At 32.8% G+C, this 12,011-nt stretch overlaps 1 protein-coding gene across 3 annotated transcripts in view; it reads right to left on the bottom strand.

The window, feature by feature from the left end:
* LOC129957168 (peripheral plasma membrane protein CASK-like) overlaps positions 1 to 12,011 on the bottom strand; it is a 666,946-nt gene that overhangs the window by 272,927 nt on the left and 382,008 nt on the right. The window lies entirely within an intron of this gene.

Here is a 12,011-nt window from a genome sequence, read left to right on the forward strand (position 1 = left end):
TTTTTTATTTAGTGCGGTAAAATGTAGTTTACCAAAATTGGTTAGCATTAAATCGGTTAGCAATTGGTTAGCATTCCATGGTGGGTGAGTAGATGATCGCTGAAAGTGGCAGTATTCATTAAAAATCTTTTCTAAAACTTTTACCCTCTGGTGTTCCAAATTACCAAAGCATAAGTCGTTCTTTAGCTTCAGAAAAGTTTAGAAATATTTGGTTTTAATGATGATATGAAACATACACTAAAAAATAATTACTCTTAAAAATAATAAGTTTCTGTCAAAGAAAAAATTAATGACTGAGCTGGAATGTTAGAAAAGAGATTAAAGAAGAATTTGAGGAGAAAAAATAATTAGAAGAAAAAAATTTTTTTTTTTCCTTGAAAGAACTCTTGAACTTTAGTTAGGGAACTTTTTCCCTTCTCTGCTGTAAGAATTTCGAAAAACTGTTCTTTCTTTTTTCCTATAGCTGTGACGCTTATTAGGATACAACAGATAAAATCAAAATACAAGTAAGAAATTCCGTCAGAAAAATAATGAAGTATTATACGATAGACTGAAGGATTAATAACTTTTTTGATTTCAAATTTTCGAAAAGAAATTAGAAATTAAAAATTTCATTTCACAAATAAATATTCAAATTGAACAACTAAAGCAATCAGCTTAAAATGATAATGGAATTTGAGCCTATTATAATTAAAGATAATGAATCAAATATCAAAAAAATGACTGAGATCCATTATTATTAAATTATCTCTCTAAATAACGGAATTCCTGTTTATAAAACTTTAATATACCGAAAATCTCTCCAAAAGTGTTTTCAGAAAAATTAAACGTCTTGCAGAAAAAAAAATTCCATATGAAATTAAATTTCTATACATTCAACAAAAATTTTCATGTAATACTTCTACATTTAATTAATACTGTTAAAAGTGAACATCAATTTTTTTCTTAAAAAATAAAATGAATGAAATTAGAGAAAAAAAACTGTTTCACCGAGTCTTATTGGTATAGAAATTCTCAGAATATCGGAATTCGTTTACAGGAAAATTACGAACATTTAACAGTGAGTCATTACATTAAGCTTCTTTCATACGAATTGTTCTAACAATATTATTTTACAAAAATCAATTTAGCTTTAGATATTGTTCGGCGTTTCTATGAAAAGACGTCATTTTTAAATGGTGCTATAAATTTATCGTTTGGTTTCTTATTTTTTACTAATTAATTTCTAGCCACAAAGAATCGTGAGAATATCGTTTGGTATTTTGGAACTCGCACGTATTTCGCACTTTTGTAAACGCAACATATGTTTACCACTTTTGTATACTTTATAACCGTACATTTATGATCATAACCGCATTCTTAAATATTGTGTTTCTCAAAAAATGTGTATATATGATGTAAGTATTAGAATATAATTTTAAAATCAATCTGTATTATATTCACTGTATTACATTATTTTATTTTTATACTATACATGCAGTCACTTCCAAAATATTCCAGTAATAACGAACTTGTAATCGAATTATTTCAAATTTCCAATTACCACAAAGCAGCATAAATCGCGGCAGATATCTTAGAAGAAAAAGTGAACCTTAAATAGACATTTAAGCTTCTTGAACTTCAATATAAATATATCGAATCTCGGGACAACAATGTTATCTATTGTTGGAAATTAGGGAAAAAATATATATTTTTTTAAATTGTCGAAAATTTAAGAAAAAATTGGTATGACTTGTAATTTATATCAATAAACCGACGATTTGTTAAATTTTGAAATGGTGCAAAAATTATTTTTCTGAAATAATATGTTTTGGAAGTTATCGCAAGAAAACTCCATCTCGATGTATTAACTTTTAAAAATTAAATTTTTAATTAAAATTTTTAAAAACTCCTCTTCCTCCAAGATATATGTGTACCAAATTTGGAAACTGTAGATCTAGCTTGTAGAGGCTAACAAGTGCACGCATGCACGCACGCACATTCATCTTTATTATTAGTATGTAGATATAAATATTAGTGTCTCAAAAATATTTAGTCAAATATGATTCACAGGGCAGAGGATCTATATAAAAATTCAAAATTCGTAATTATTGACTCAAACAGCATAAAATATAATTATTTACTTCATTATTATTTACAAGGGGTGTTCAAATGAAAAGGTACGAAACGACACTGTGGGTATAAATAAAGACTTTATTCGAAGCATACACCATAGGCCTGAGCACAACGATCCGATTGATTAACGAGCCGAAGGATTCCTTATTCCCAGAATTCCTGTGGCCGTGATGAGACCCAGTCCTTCACAGCGTCCTTGAGTTCACCGTCCAAGGTCCGCTACTTGTTGAATTCCTTAATCCCAAAAGAACCATTAACTCCGATGTGTACTGTGAGACTCTCCGAAGACTACGCAGGCCCATCAAGAACAAAAGACTGGGGCTACTCACGGAGGGTGTGGTTCTGCTCCATGATAACGCGCGTCCACACGTGTCCAAGGTCACACACGCAAAACTGGCCAATTTCAAGTGGGAGCAGCTCGGCCATCTGCCCTACAGCCCGGACATGTCGCCCTGCGATTTTCATGCGTTTGTTCCCCTGAAAAAACATCTGAAAGCGAAGCGTATCAACTCGGACGGTGAACTCAAGGGATTCGTGAAGGATTGGGTCTCGTTACGGCCACAGGAATTATGGGAACTAGGAATCGGTAGGCTCGTTAATCAATGGGATCATTGTGCTATGGTGTATACTTTGAATAAAGTCTTCATTTATACCCAGTGTTGTTTCGTACTTTTTCATTTGAACACCCCTTGTATTATAAGTAAAAATTCGCTTAAATTCAAAGTAAAGTTCATTAATCGCGCTATTTTGCATATTTCTACCCTTCAAAATATATCTATGCCAAATTAGGTAGCTTTATATAAAACATACTATCATGTAAAGAGCTAATACACATATTATTTTTTTTAATAGTAGAGATAATTGAAAAGAATTCGATCATTTTCTGCATTTGATATTATCTTGCTTAAGCTTAAATAACATTGTATAACCTTAGCGTGTTTATCTTTCACTCGATCGCGATTTTCCAAAATTGCCTGCATTTTTTACGAGACGTTTTTTAATGCCCCTAAATTTTGTCAGCAAATTACCTTAAAATACCCATTTATTCGGAAAGACGCGAAATAGGCATTACCCAAATGAAGCCTACTTTTCTTATTTCGTTCGAAATCAAAACGATTATATTTTTTCGTGCTGCACAATAATTTACCCTCAGCCACACATACGCACAGAGCAGGAATTGCATACCAAATAACCTTTTTTACTATTTCGTGCTCATATGTTAGAATTTTGTGTGATTTCGGTCGCTATGGTTACGCAAGAAAGTACAGGACAGCCGCCGTTATGGGGGAAAGATAGAGGGAAGGTAATAAGCGTCTGTGTCATAGTGATGGATTTTAAACAAGGCGATTATTTTAATATAATTGAATGTTAATTATAAAGGTGTGAAATCTGAAAATAGAAACAGATATTTATTGGAAATAATTTAGTTTGAAATAAAACCAATAGCAGTATCTAATGTATGAAATGCCTAATATAAACGCAGCCAAAAGATTAGAGATAACTTACCCTAACGAATTTTTTTTAAATATTGCAAATAATTACATATGATCAGTTTTTTTTTTTACTTTCTCTTTTAAGAACTATAGAGGAAATATTGTAATTGTTAAACCATTCGAATTCGAGATTTTGACGAATCTCACCGTTTCAGACATCTCCGAGTTCGAAAAACATATTTTCAGCATTATGTCTGTCTGTCTGTGAGCACAATAACTCAAAAAAGGCTTGAGAAAAGCGGCTGAAATTAAGTATATAGAATAACGACCAGATTTTTATATTTCTATCAACTTTTGAACGAAATCCATTCATAGAAAGTTTGTTTGTTCGGCTGTGCGAATATAAGTTGACATGACACGTTTTTGCAAAATGTCTACCTGTCTATGAAAAGGATAACTCAAAACCACAAGACGGCAGAAATTCACTGACAAATTTTTATATTTCTATCAACTTTTGAACGAAATCCATTCATAGAAAGTTTGTTTGTTCGGCTGTGCGAATATAAGTTGACATGACACGTTTTTGCAAAATGTCTACCTGTCTATGAAAAGGATAACTCAAAACTACAAGACGGCAGAAATTTACTGACAATTTTTTATATTTCTATCAACTTTTGAACGAAATCCATTCATAGAAAGTTTGTTTGTTCGGCTGTGCGAATATAAGTTGACATGACACGTTTTTGCAAAATGTCTACCTGTCTATGAAAAGGATAACTCAAAACCACAAGACGGCAGAAATTCACTGACAAATTTTTATATTTCTATCAACTTTTGAACGAAATCCATTCATAGAAAGTTTGTTTGTTCGGCTGTGGGAATATAAGTTGACATGACACGTTTTTGGAAAATGTCTTCTTGTCTGTGAAAAGGATAACTCAAAACCACAAGACGGCAGAAATTCACTGACAAATTTTTATATTTCTATCACCTTTTGAACGAAATCCATTCATAGAAAGTTTGTTTGTTCGGCTGTGCGAATATAAGTTGACATGACACGTTTTTGCAAAATGTCTACCTGTCTATGAAAAGGATAACTCAAAACCACAAGACGGCAGAAATTCACTGACAAATTTTTATATTTCTATCAACTTTTGAACGAAATCCATTCATAGAAAGTTTGTTTGTTCGGCTGTGCGATTATAAGTTGACATGACACGTCTTTGCAAAATGTCTACCTGTCTATGAAAAGGATAACTCAAAACCACAAGACGGCAGAAATTCACTGACAAATTTTTATATTTCTATCAACTTTTGAACGAAATCCATTCATAGAAAGTTTGTTTGTTCGGCTGTGCGAATATAAGTTGACATGACACGTTTTTGCAAAATGTCTACCTGTCTATGAAAAGGATAACTCAAAACCACAAGACGGCAGAAATTCACTGACAAATTTTTATATTTCTATCAACTTTTGAACGAAATCCATTCATAGAAAGTTTGTTTGTTCGGCTGTGCGAATATAAGTTGACATGACACGTTTTTGCAAAATGTCTACCTGTCTATGAAAAGGATAACTCAAAACCACAAGACGGCAGAAATTCACTGACAAATTTTTATATTTCTATCAACTTTTGAACGAAATCCATTCATAGAAAGTTTTTTTGTTCGGCTGTGCGATTATAAGTTGACATGACACGTTTTTGCAAAATGTCTACCTGTCTATGAAAAGGATAACTCAAAACCACAAGACGGCAGAAATTTACTGACAAATTTTTATATTTCTATCAACTTTTGAACGAAATCCATTCATAGAAAGTTTGTTTGTCCGGCTGTGGGAATATAAGTTGACATGACACGTTTTTGGAAAATGTCTTCTTGTCTGTGAAAAGGATAACTGAAAACCACAAGAAGGCAGAAATTTACTGACAAATTTTAATATATATATCAACTTTTGAACGAAATCCATTCATAAAAAGTTTGTTTGTCCGGCTGTGCGAATATAAGTTGACATGACACGTTTTTGCAAAATGTCTACCTGTCTATGAAAAGGATAACTCAAAACTACAAGACGGCAGAAATTTACTGACAATTTTTTATATTTCTATCAACTTTTGAACGAAATCCATTCATAGAAAGTTTGTTTGTTCGGCTGTGCGAATATAAGTTGACATGACACGTTTTTGCAAAATGTCTACCTGTCTATGAAAAGGATAACTCAAAACCACAAGACGGCAGAAATTCACTGACAAATTTTTATATTTCTATCAACTTTTGAACGAAATCCATTCATAGAAAGTTTGTTTGTTCGGCTGTGGGAATATAAGTTGACATGACACGTTTTTGGAAAATGTCTTCTTGTCTGTGAAAAGGATAACTCAAAACCACAAGACGGCAGAAATTCACTGACAAATTTTTATATTTCTATCACCTTTTGAACGAAATCCATTCATAGAAAGTTTGTTTGTTCGGCTGTGCGAATATAAGTTGAAATGACACGTTTTTGCAAAATGTCTACCTGTCTATGAAAAGGATAACTCAAAACCACAAGACGGCAGAAATTCACTGACAAATTTTTATATTTCTATCAACTTTTGAACGAAATCCATTCATAGAAAGTTTGTTTGTTCGGCTGTGCGATTATAAGTTGACATGACACGTCTTTGCAAAATGTCTACCTGTCTATGAAAAGGATAACTCAAAACCACAAGACGGCAGAAATTCACTGACAAATTTTTATATTTCTATCAACTTTTGAACGAAATCCATTCATAGAAAGTTTGTTTGTTCGGCTGTGCGAATATAAGTTGACATGACACGTTTTTGCAAAATGTCTACCTGTCTATGAAAAGGATAACTCAAAACTACAAGACGGCAGAAATTTACTGACAATTTTTTATATTTCTATCAACTTTTGAACGAAATCCATTCATAGAAAGTTTGTTTGTTCGGCTGTGCGAATATAAGTTGACATGACACGTTTTTGCAAAATGTCTACCTGTCTATGAAAAGGATAACTCAAAACCACAAGACGGCAGAAATTCACTGACAAATTTTTATATTTGTATCACCTTTTGAACGAAATCCATTCATAGAAAGTTTGTTTGTTCGGCTGTGGGAATATAAGTTGACATGACACGTTTTTGGAAAATGTCTTCTTGTCTGTGAAAAGGATAACTCAAAACCACAAGACGGCAGAAATTCACTGACAAATTTTTATATTTCTATCACCTTTTGAACGAAATCCATTCATAGAAAGTTTGTTTGTTCGGCTGTGCGAATATAAGTTGACATGACACGTTTTTGCAAAATGTCTACCTGTCTATGAAAAGGATAACTCAAAACCACAAGACGGCAGAAATTCACTGACAAATTTTTATATTTCTATCAACTTTTGAACGAAATCCATTCATAGAAAGTTTGTTTGTTCGGCTGTGCGATTATAAGTTGACATGACACGTCTTTGCAAAATGTCTACCTGTCTATGAAAAGGATAACTCAAAACCACAAGACGGCAGAAATTCACTGACAAATTTTTATATTTCTATCAACTTTTGAACGAAATCCATTCATAGAAAGTTTGTTTGTTCGGCTGTGCGAATATAAGTTGACATGACACGTTTTTGCAAAATGTCTACCTGTCTATGAAAAGGATAACTCAAAACCACAAGACGGCAGAAATTCACTGACAAATTTTTATATTTCTATCAACTTTTGAACGAAATCCATTCATAGAAAGTTTTTTTGTTCGGCTGTGCGATTATAAGTTGACATGACACGTTTTTGCAAAATGTCTACCTGTCTATGAAAAGGATAACTCAAAACCACAAGACGGCAGAAATTTACTGACAAATTTTTATATTTCTATCAACTTTTGAACGAAATCCATTCATAGAAAGTTTGTTTGTCCGGCTGTGGGAATATAAGTTGACATGACACGTTTTTGGAAAATGTCTTCTTGTCTGTGAAAAGGATAACTGAAAACCACAAGAAGGCAGAAATTTACTGACAAATTTTAATATATATATCAACTTTTGAACGAAATCCATTCATAAAAAGTTTGTTTGTCCGGCTGTGCGAATATAAGTTGACATGACACGTTTTTGCAAAATGTCTACCTGTCTATGAAAAGGATAACTCAAAACTACAAGACGGCAGAAATTTACTGACAATTTTTTATATTTCTATCAACTTTTGAACGAAATCCATTCATAGAAAGTTTGTTTGTTCGGCTGTGCGAATATAAGTTGACATGACACGTTTTTGCAAAATGTCTACCTGTCTATGAAAAGGATAACTCAAAACCACAAGACGGCAGAAATTCACTGACAAATTTTTATATTTCTATCAACTTTTGAACGAAATCCATTCATAGAAAGTTTGTTTGTTCGGCTGTGGGAATATAAGTTGACATGACACGTTTTTGGAAAATGTCTTCTTGTCTGTGAAAAGGATAACTCAAAACCACAAGACGGCAGAAATTCACTGACAAATTTTTATATTTCTATCACCTTTTGAACGAAATCCATTCATAGAAAGTTTGTTTGTTCGGCTGTGCGAATATAAGTTGAAATGACACGTTTTTGCAAAATGTCTACCTGTCTATGAAAAGGATAACTCAAAACCACAAGACGGCAGAAATTCACTGACAAATTTTTATATTTCTATCAACTTTTGAACGAAATCCATTCATAGAAAGTTTGTTTGTTCGGCTGTGCGATTATAAGTTGACATGACACGTCTTTGCAAAATGTCTACCTGTCTATGAAAAGGATAACTCAAAACCACAAGACGGCAGAAATTCACTGACAAATTTTTATATTTCTATCAACTTTTGAACGAAATCCATTCATAGAAAGTTTGTTTGTTCGGCTGTGCGAATATAAGTTGACATGACACGTTTTTGCAAAATGTCTACCTGTCTATGAAAAGGATAACTCAAAACTACAAGACGGCAGAAATTTACTGACAATTTTTTATATTTCTATCAACTTTTGAACGAAATCCATTCATAGAAAGTTTGTTTGTTCGGCTGTGCGAATATAAGTTGACATGACACGTTTTTGCAAAATGTCTACCTGTCTATGAAAAGGATAACTCAAAACCACAAGACGGCAGAAATTCACTGACAAATTTTTATATTTCTATCACCTTTTGAACGAAATCCATTCATAGAAAGTTTGTTTGTTCGGCTGTGGGAATATAAGTTGACATGACACGTTTTTGGAAAATGTCTTCTTGTCTGTGAAAAGGATAACTCAAAACCACAAGACGGCAGAAATTCACTGACAAATTTTTATATTTCTATCACCTTTTGAACGAAATCCATTCATAGAAAGTTTGTTTGTTCGGCTGTGCGAATATAAGTTGACATGACACGTTTTTGCAAAATGTCTACCTGTCTATGAAAAGGATAACTCAAAACCACAAGACGGCAGAAATTCACTGACAAATTTTTATATTTCTATCAACTTTTGAACGAAATCCATTCATAGAAAGTTTGTTTGTTCGGCTGTGCGATTATAAGTTGACATGACACGTCTTTGCAAAATGTCTACCTGTCTATGAAAAGGATAACTCAAAACCACAAGACGGCAGAAATTCACTGACAAATTTTTATATTTCTATCAACTTTTGAACGAAATCCATTCATAGAAAGTTTGTTTGTTCGGCTGTGCGATTATAAGTTGACATGACACGTCTTTGCAAAATGTCTACCTGTCTATGAAAAGGATAACTCAAAACCACAAGACGGCAGAAATTCACTGACAAATTTTTATATTTCTATCAACTTTTGAACGAAATCCATTCATAGAAAGTTTGTTTGTTCGGCTGTGCGAATATAAGTTGACATGACACGTTTTTGCAAAATGTCTACCTGTCTATGAAAAGGATAACTCAAAACCACAAGACGGCAGAAATTCACTGACAAATTTTTATATTTCTATCAACTTTTGAACGAAATCCATTCATAGAAAGTTTGTTTGTTCGGCTGTGGGAATATAAGTTGACATGACACGTTTTTGGAAAATGTCTTCTTGTCTGTGAAAAGGATAACTCAAAACCACAAGACGGCAGAAATTCACTGACAAATTTTTATATTTCTATCACCTTTTGAACGAAATCCATTCATAGAAAGTTTGTTTGTTCGGCTGTGCGAATATAAGTTGACATGACACGTTTTTGCAAAATGTCTACCTGTCTATGAAAAGGATAACTCAAAACTACAAGACGGCAGAAATTTACTGACAATTTTTTATATTTCTATCAACTTTTGAACGAAATCCATTCATAGAAAGTTTGTTTGTTCGGCTGTGCGAATATAAGTTGACATGACACGTTTTTGCAAAATGTCTACCTGTCTATGAAAAGGATAACTCAAAACTACAAGACGGCAGAAATTTACTGACAATTTTTTATATTTCTATCAACTTTTGAACGAAATCCATTCATAGAAAGTTTGTTTGTTCGGCTGTGCGAATATAAGTTGACATGACACGTTTTTGCAAAATGTCTACCTGTCTATGAAAAGGATAACTCAAAACCACAAGACGGCAGAAATTCACTGACAAATTTTTATATTTCTATCAACTTTTGAACGAAATCCATTCATAGAAAGTTTGTTTGTTCGGCTGTGGGAATATAAGTTGACATGACACGTTTTTGGAAAATGTCTTATTGTCTGTGAAAAGGATAACTCAAAACCACAAGACGGCAGAAATTCACTGACAAATTTTTATATTTCTATCACCTTTTGAACGAAATCCATTCATAGAAAGTTTGTTTGTTCGGCTGTGCGAATATAAGTTGACATGACACGTTTTTGCAAAATGTCTACCTGTCTATGAAAAGGATAACTCAAAACCACAAGACGGCAGAAATTCACTGACAAATTTTTATATTTCTATCAACTTTTGAACGAAATCCATTCATAGAAAGTTTGTTTGTTCGGCTGTGCGATTATAAGTTGACATGACACGTCTTTGCAAAATGTCTACCTGTCTATGAAAAGGATAACTCAAAACCACAAGACGGCAGAAATTCACTGACAAATTTTTATATTTCTATCAACTTTTGAACGAAATCCATTCATAGAAAGTTTGTTTGTTCGGCTGTGCGAATATAAGTTGACATGACACGTTTTTGCAAAATGTCTACCTGTCTATGAAAAGGATAACTCAAAACCACAAGACGGCAGAAATTCACTGACAAATTTTTATATTTCTATCAACTTTTGAACGAAATCCATTCATAGAAAGTTTGTTTGTTCGGCTGTGCGAATATAAGTTGACATGACACGTTTTTGCAAAATGTCTACCTGTCTATGAAAAGGATAACTCAAAACCACAAGACGGCAGAAATTTACTGACAAATTTTTATATTTCTATCAACTTTTTTGAACGAAATCCATTCATAGAAAGTTTGTTTGTCCGGCTGTGGGAATATAAGTTGACATGACACGTTTTTGGAAAATGTCTTCTTGTCTGTGAAAAGGATAACTCAAAACCACAAGACGGCAGAAATTTACTGACAAATTTTAATATATATATCAACTTTTGAACGAAATCCATTCATAAAAAGTTTGTTTGTCCGGCTGTGCGAATATAAGTTGACATGACACGTTTTTGGAAAATGTCTTCTTGTCTGTGAAACGGATAACTGAAAACCACAAGACGGCAGAAATTTACTGACAAATTTTTATATTTCTATCAACTTTTGAACGAAATCCATTCATAGAAAGTTTGTTTGTTCGGCTGTGCGAATATAAGTTGACATGACACGTTTTTGCAAAATGTCTACCTGTCTATGAAAAGGATAACTCAAAACCACAAGACGGCAGAAATTCACTGACAAATTTTTATATTTCTATCAACTTTTGAACGAAATCCATTCATAGAAAGTTTGTTTGTTCGGCTGTGCGAATATAATTTGACATGACACGTTTTTGCAAAATGTCTACCTGTCTATGAAAAGGATAACTCAAAACCACAAGACGGCAGAAATTCACTGACAAATTTTTATATTTCTATCAACTTTTGAACGAAATCCATTCATAGAAAGTTTGTTTGTCCGGCTGTGGGAATATAAGTTGACATGACACGTTTTTGGAAAATGTCTTCTTGTCTGTGAAAAGGATAACTGAAAACCACAAGACGGCAGAAATTTACTGACAAATTTTAATATAAATATCAACTTTTGAACGAAATCCATTCATAAAAAGTTTGTTTGTCCGGCTGTGCGAATATAAGTTGACATGACACGTTTTTGGAAAATGTCTTCTTGTCTGTGAAAAGGATAACTGAAAACCACAAGACGGCAGAAATTTACTGACAAATTTTAATATTTCTATCAACTTTTGAACAAAATCCATTCATAGAAAGTTTGTTTGTTCGGCTGTGCGAATATAAGTTGACATGACACGTTTTTGCAAAATGTCTACCTGTCTATGAAAAGGATAACTGA

The sequence above is a fragment of the Argiope bruennichi genome, chromosome 11, assembly GCF_947563725.1.
Source record: "Argiope bruennichi chromosome 11, qqArgBrue1.1, whole genome shotgun sequence".
Classification (NCBI taxonomy): Eukaryota; Metazoa; Arthropoda; class Arachnida; order Araneae; family Araneidae; genus Argiope; species Argiope bruennichi.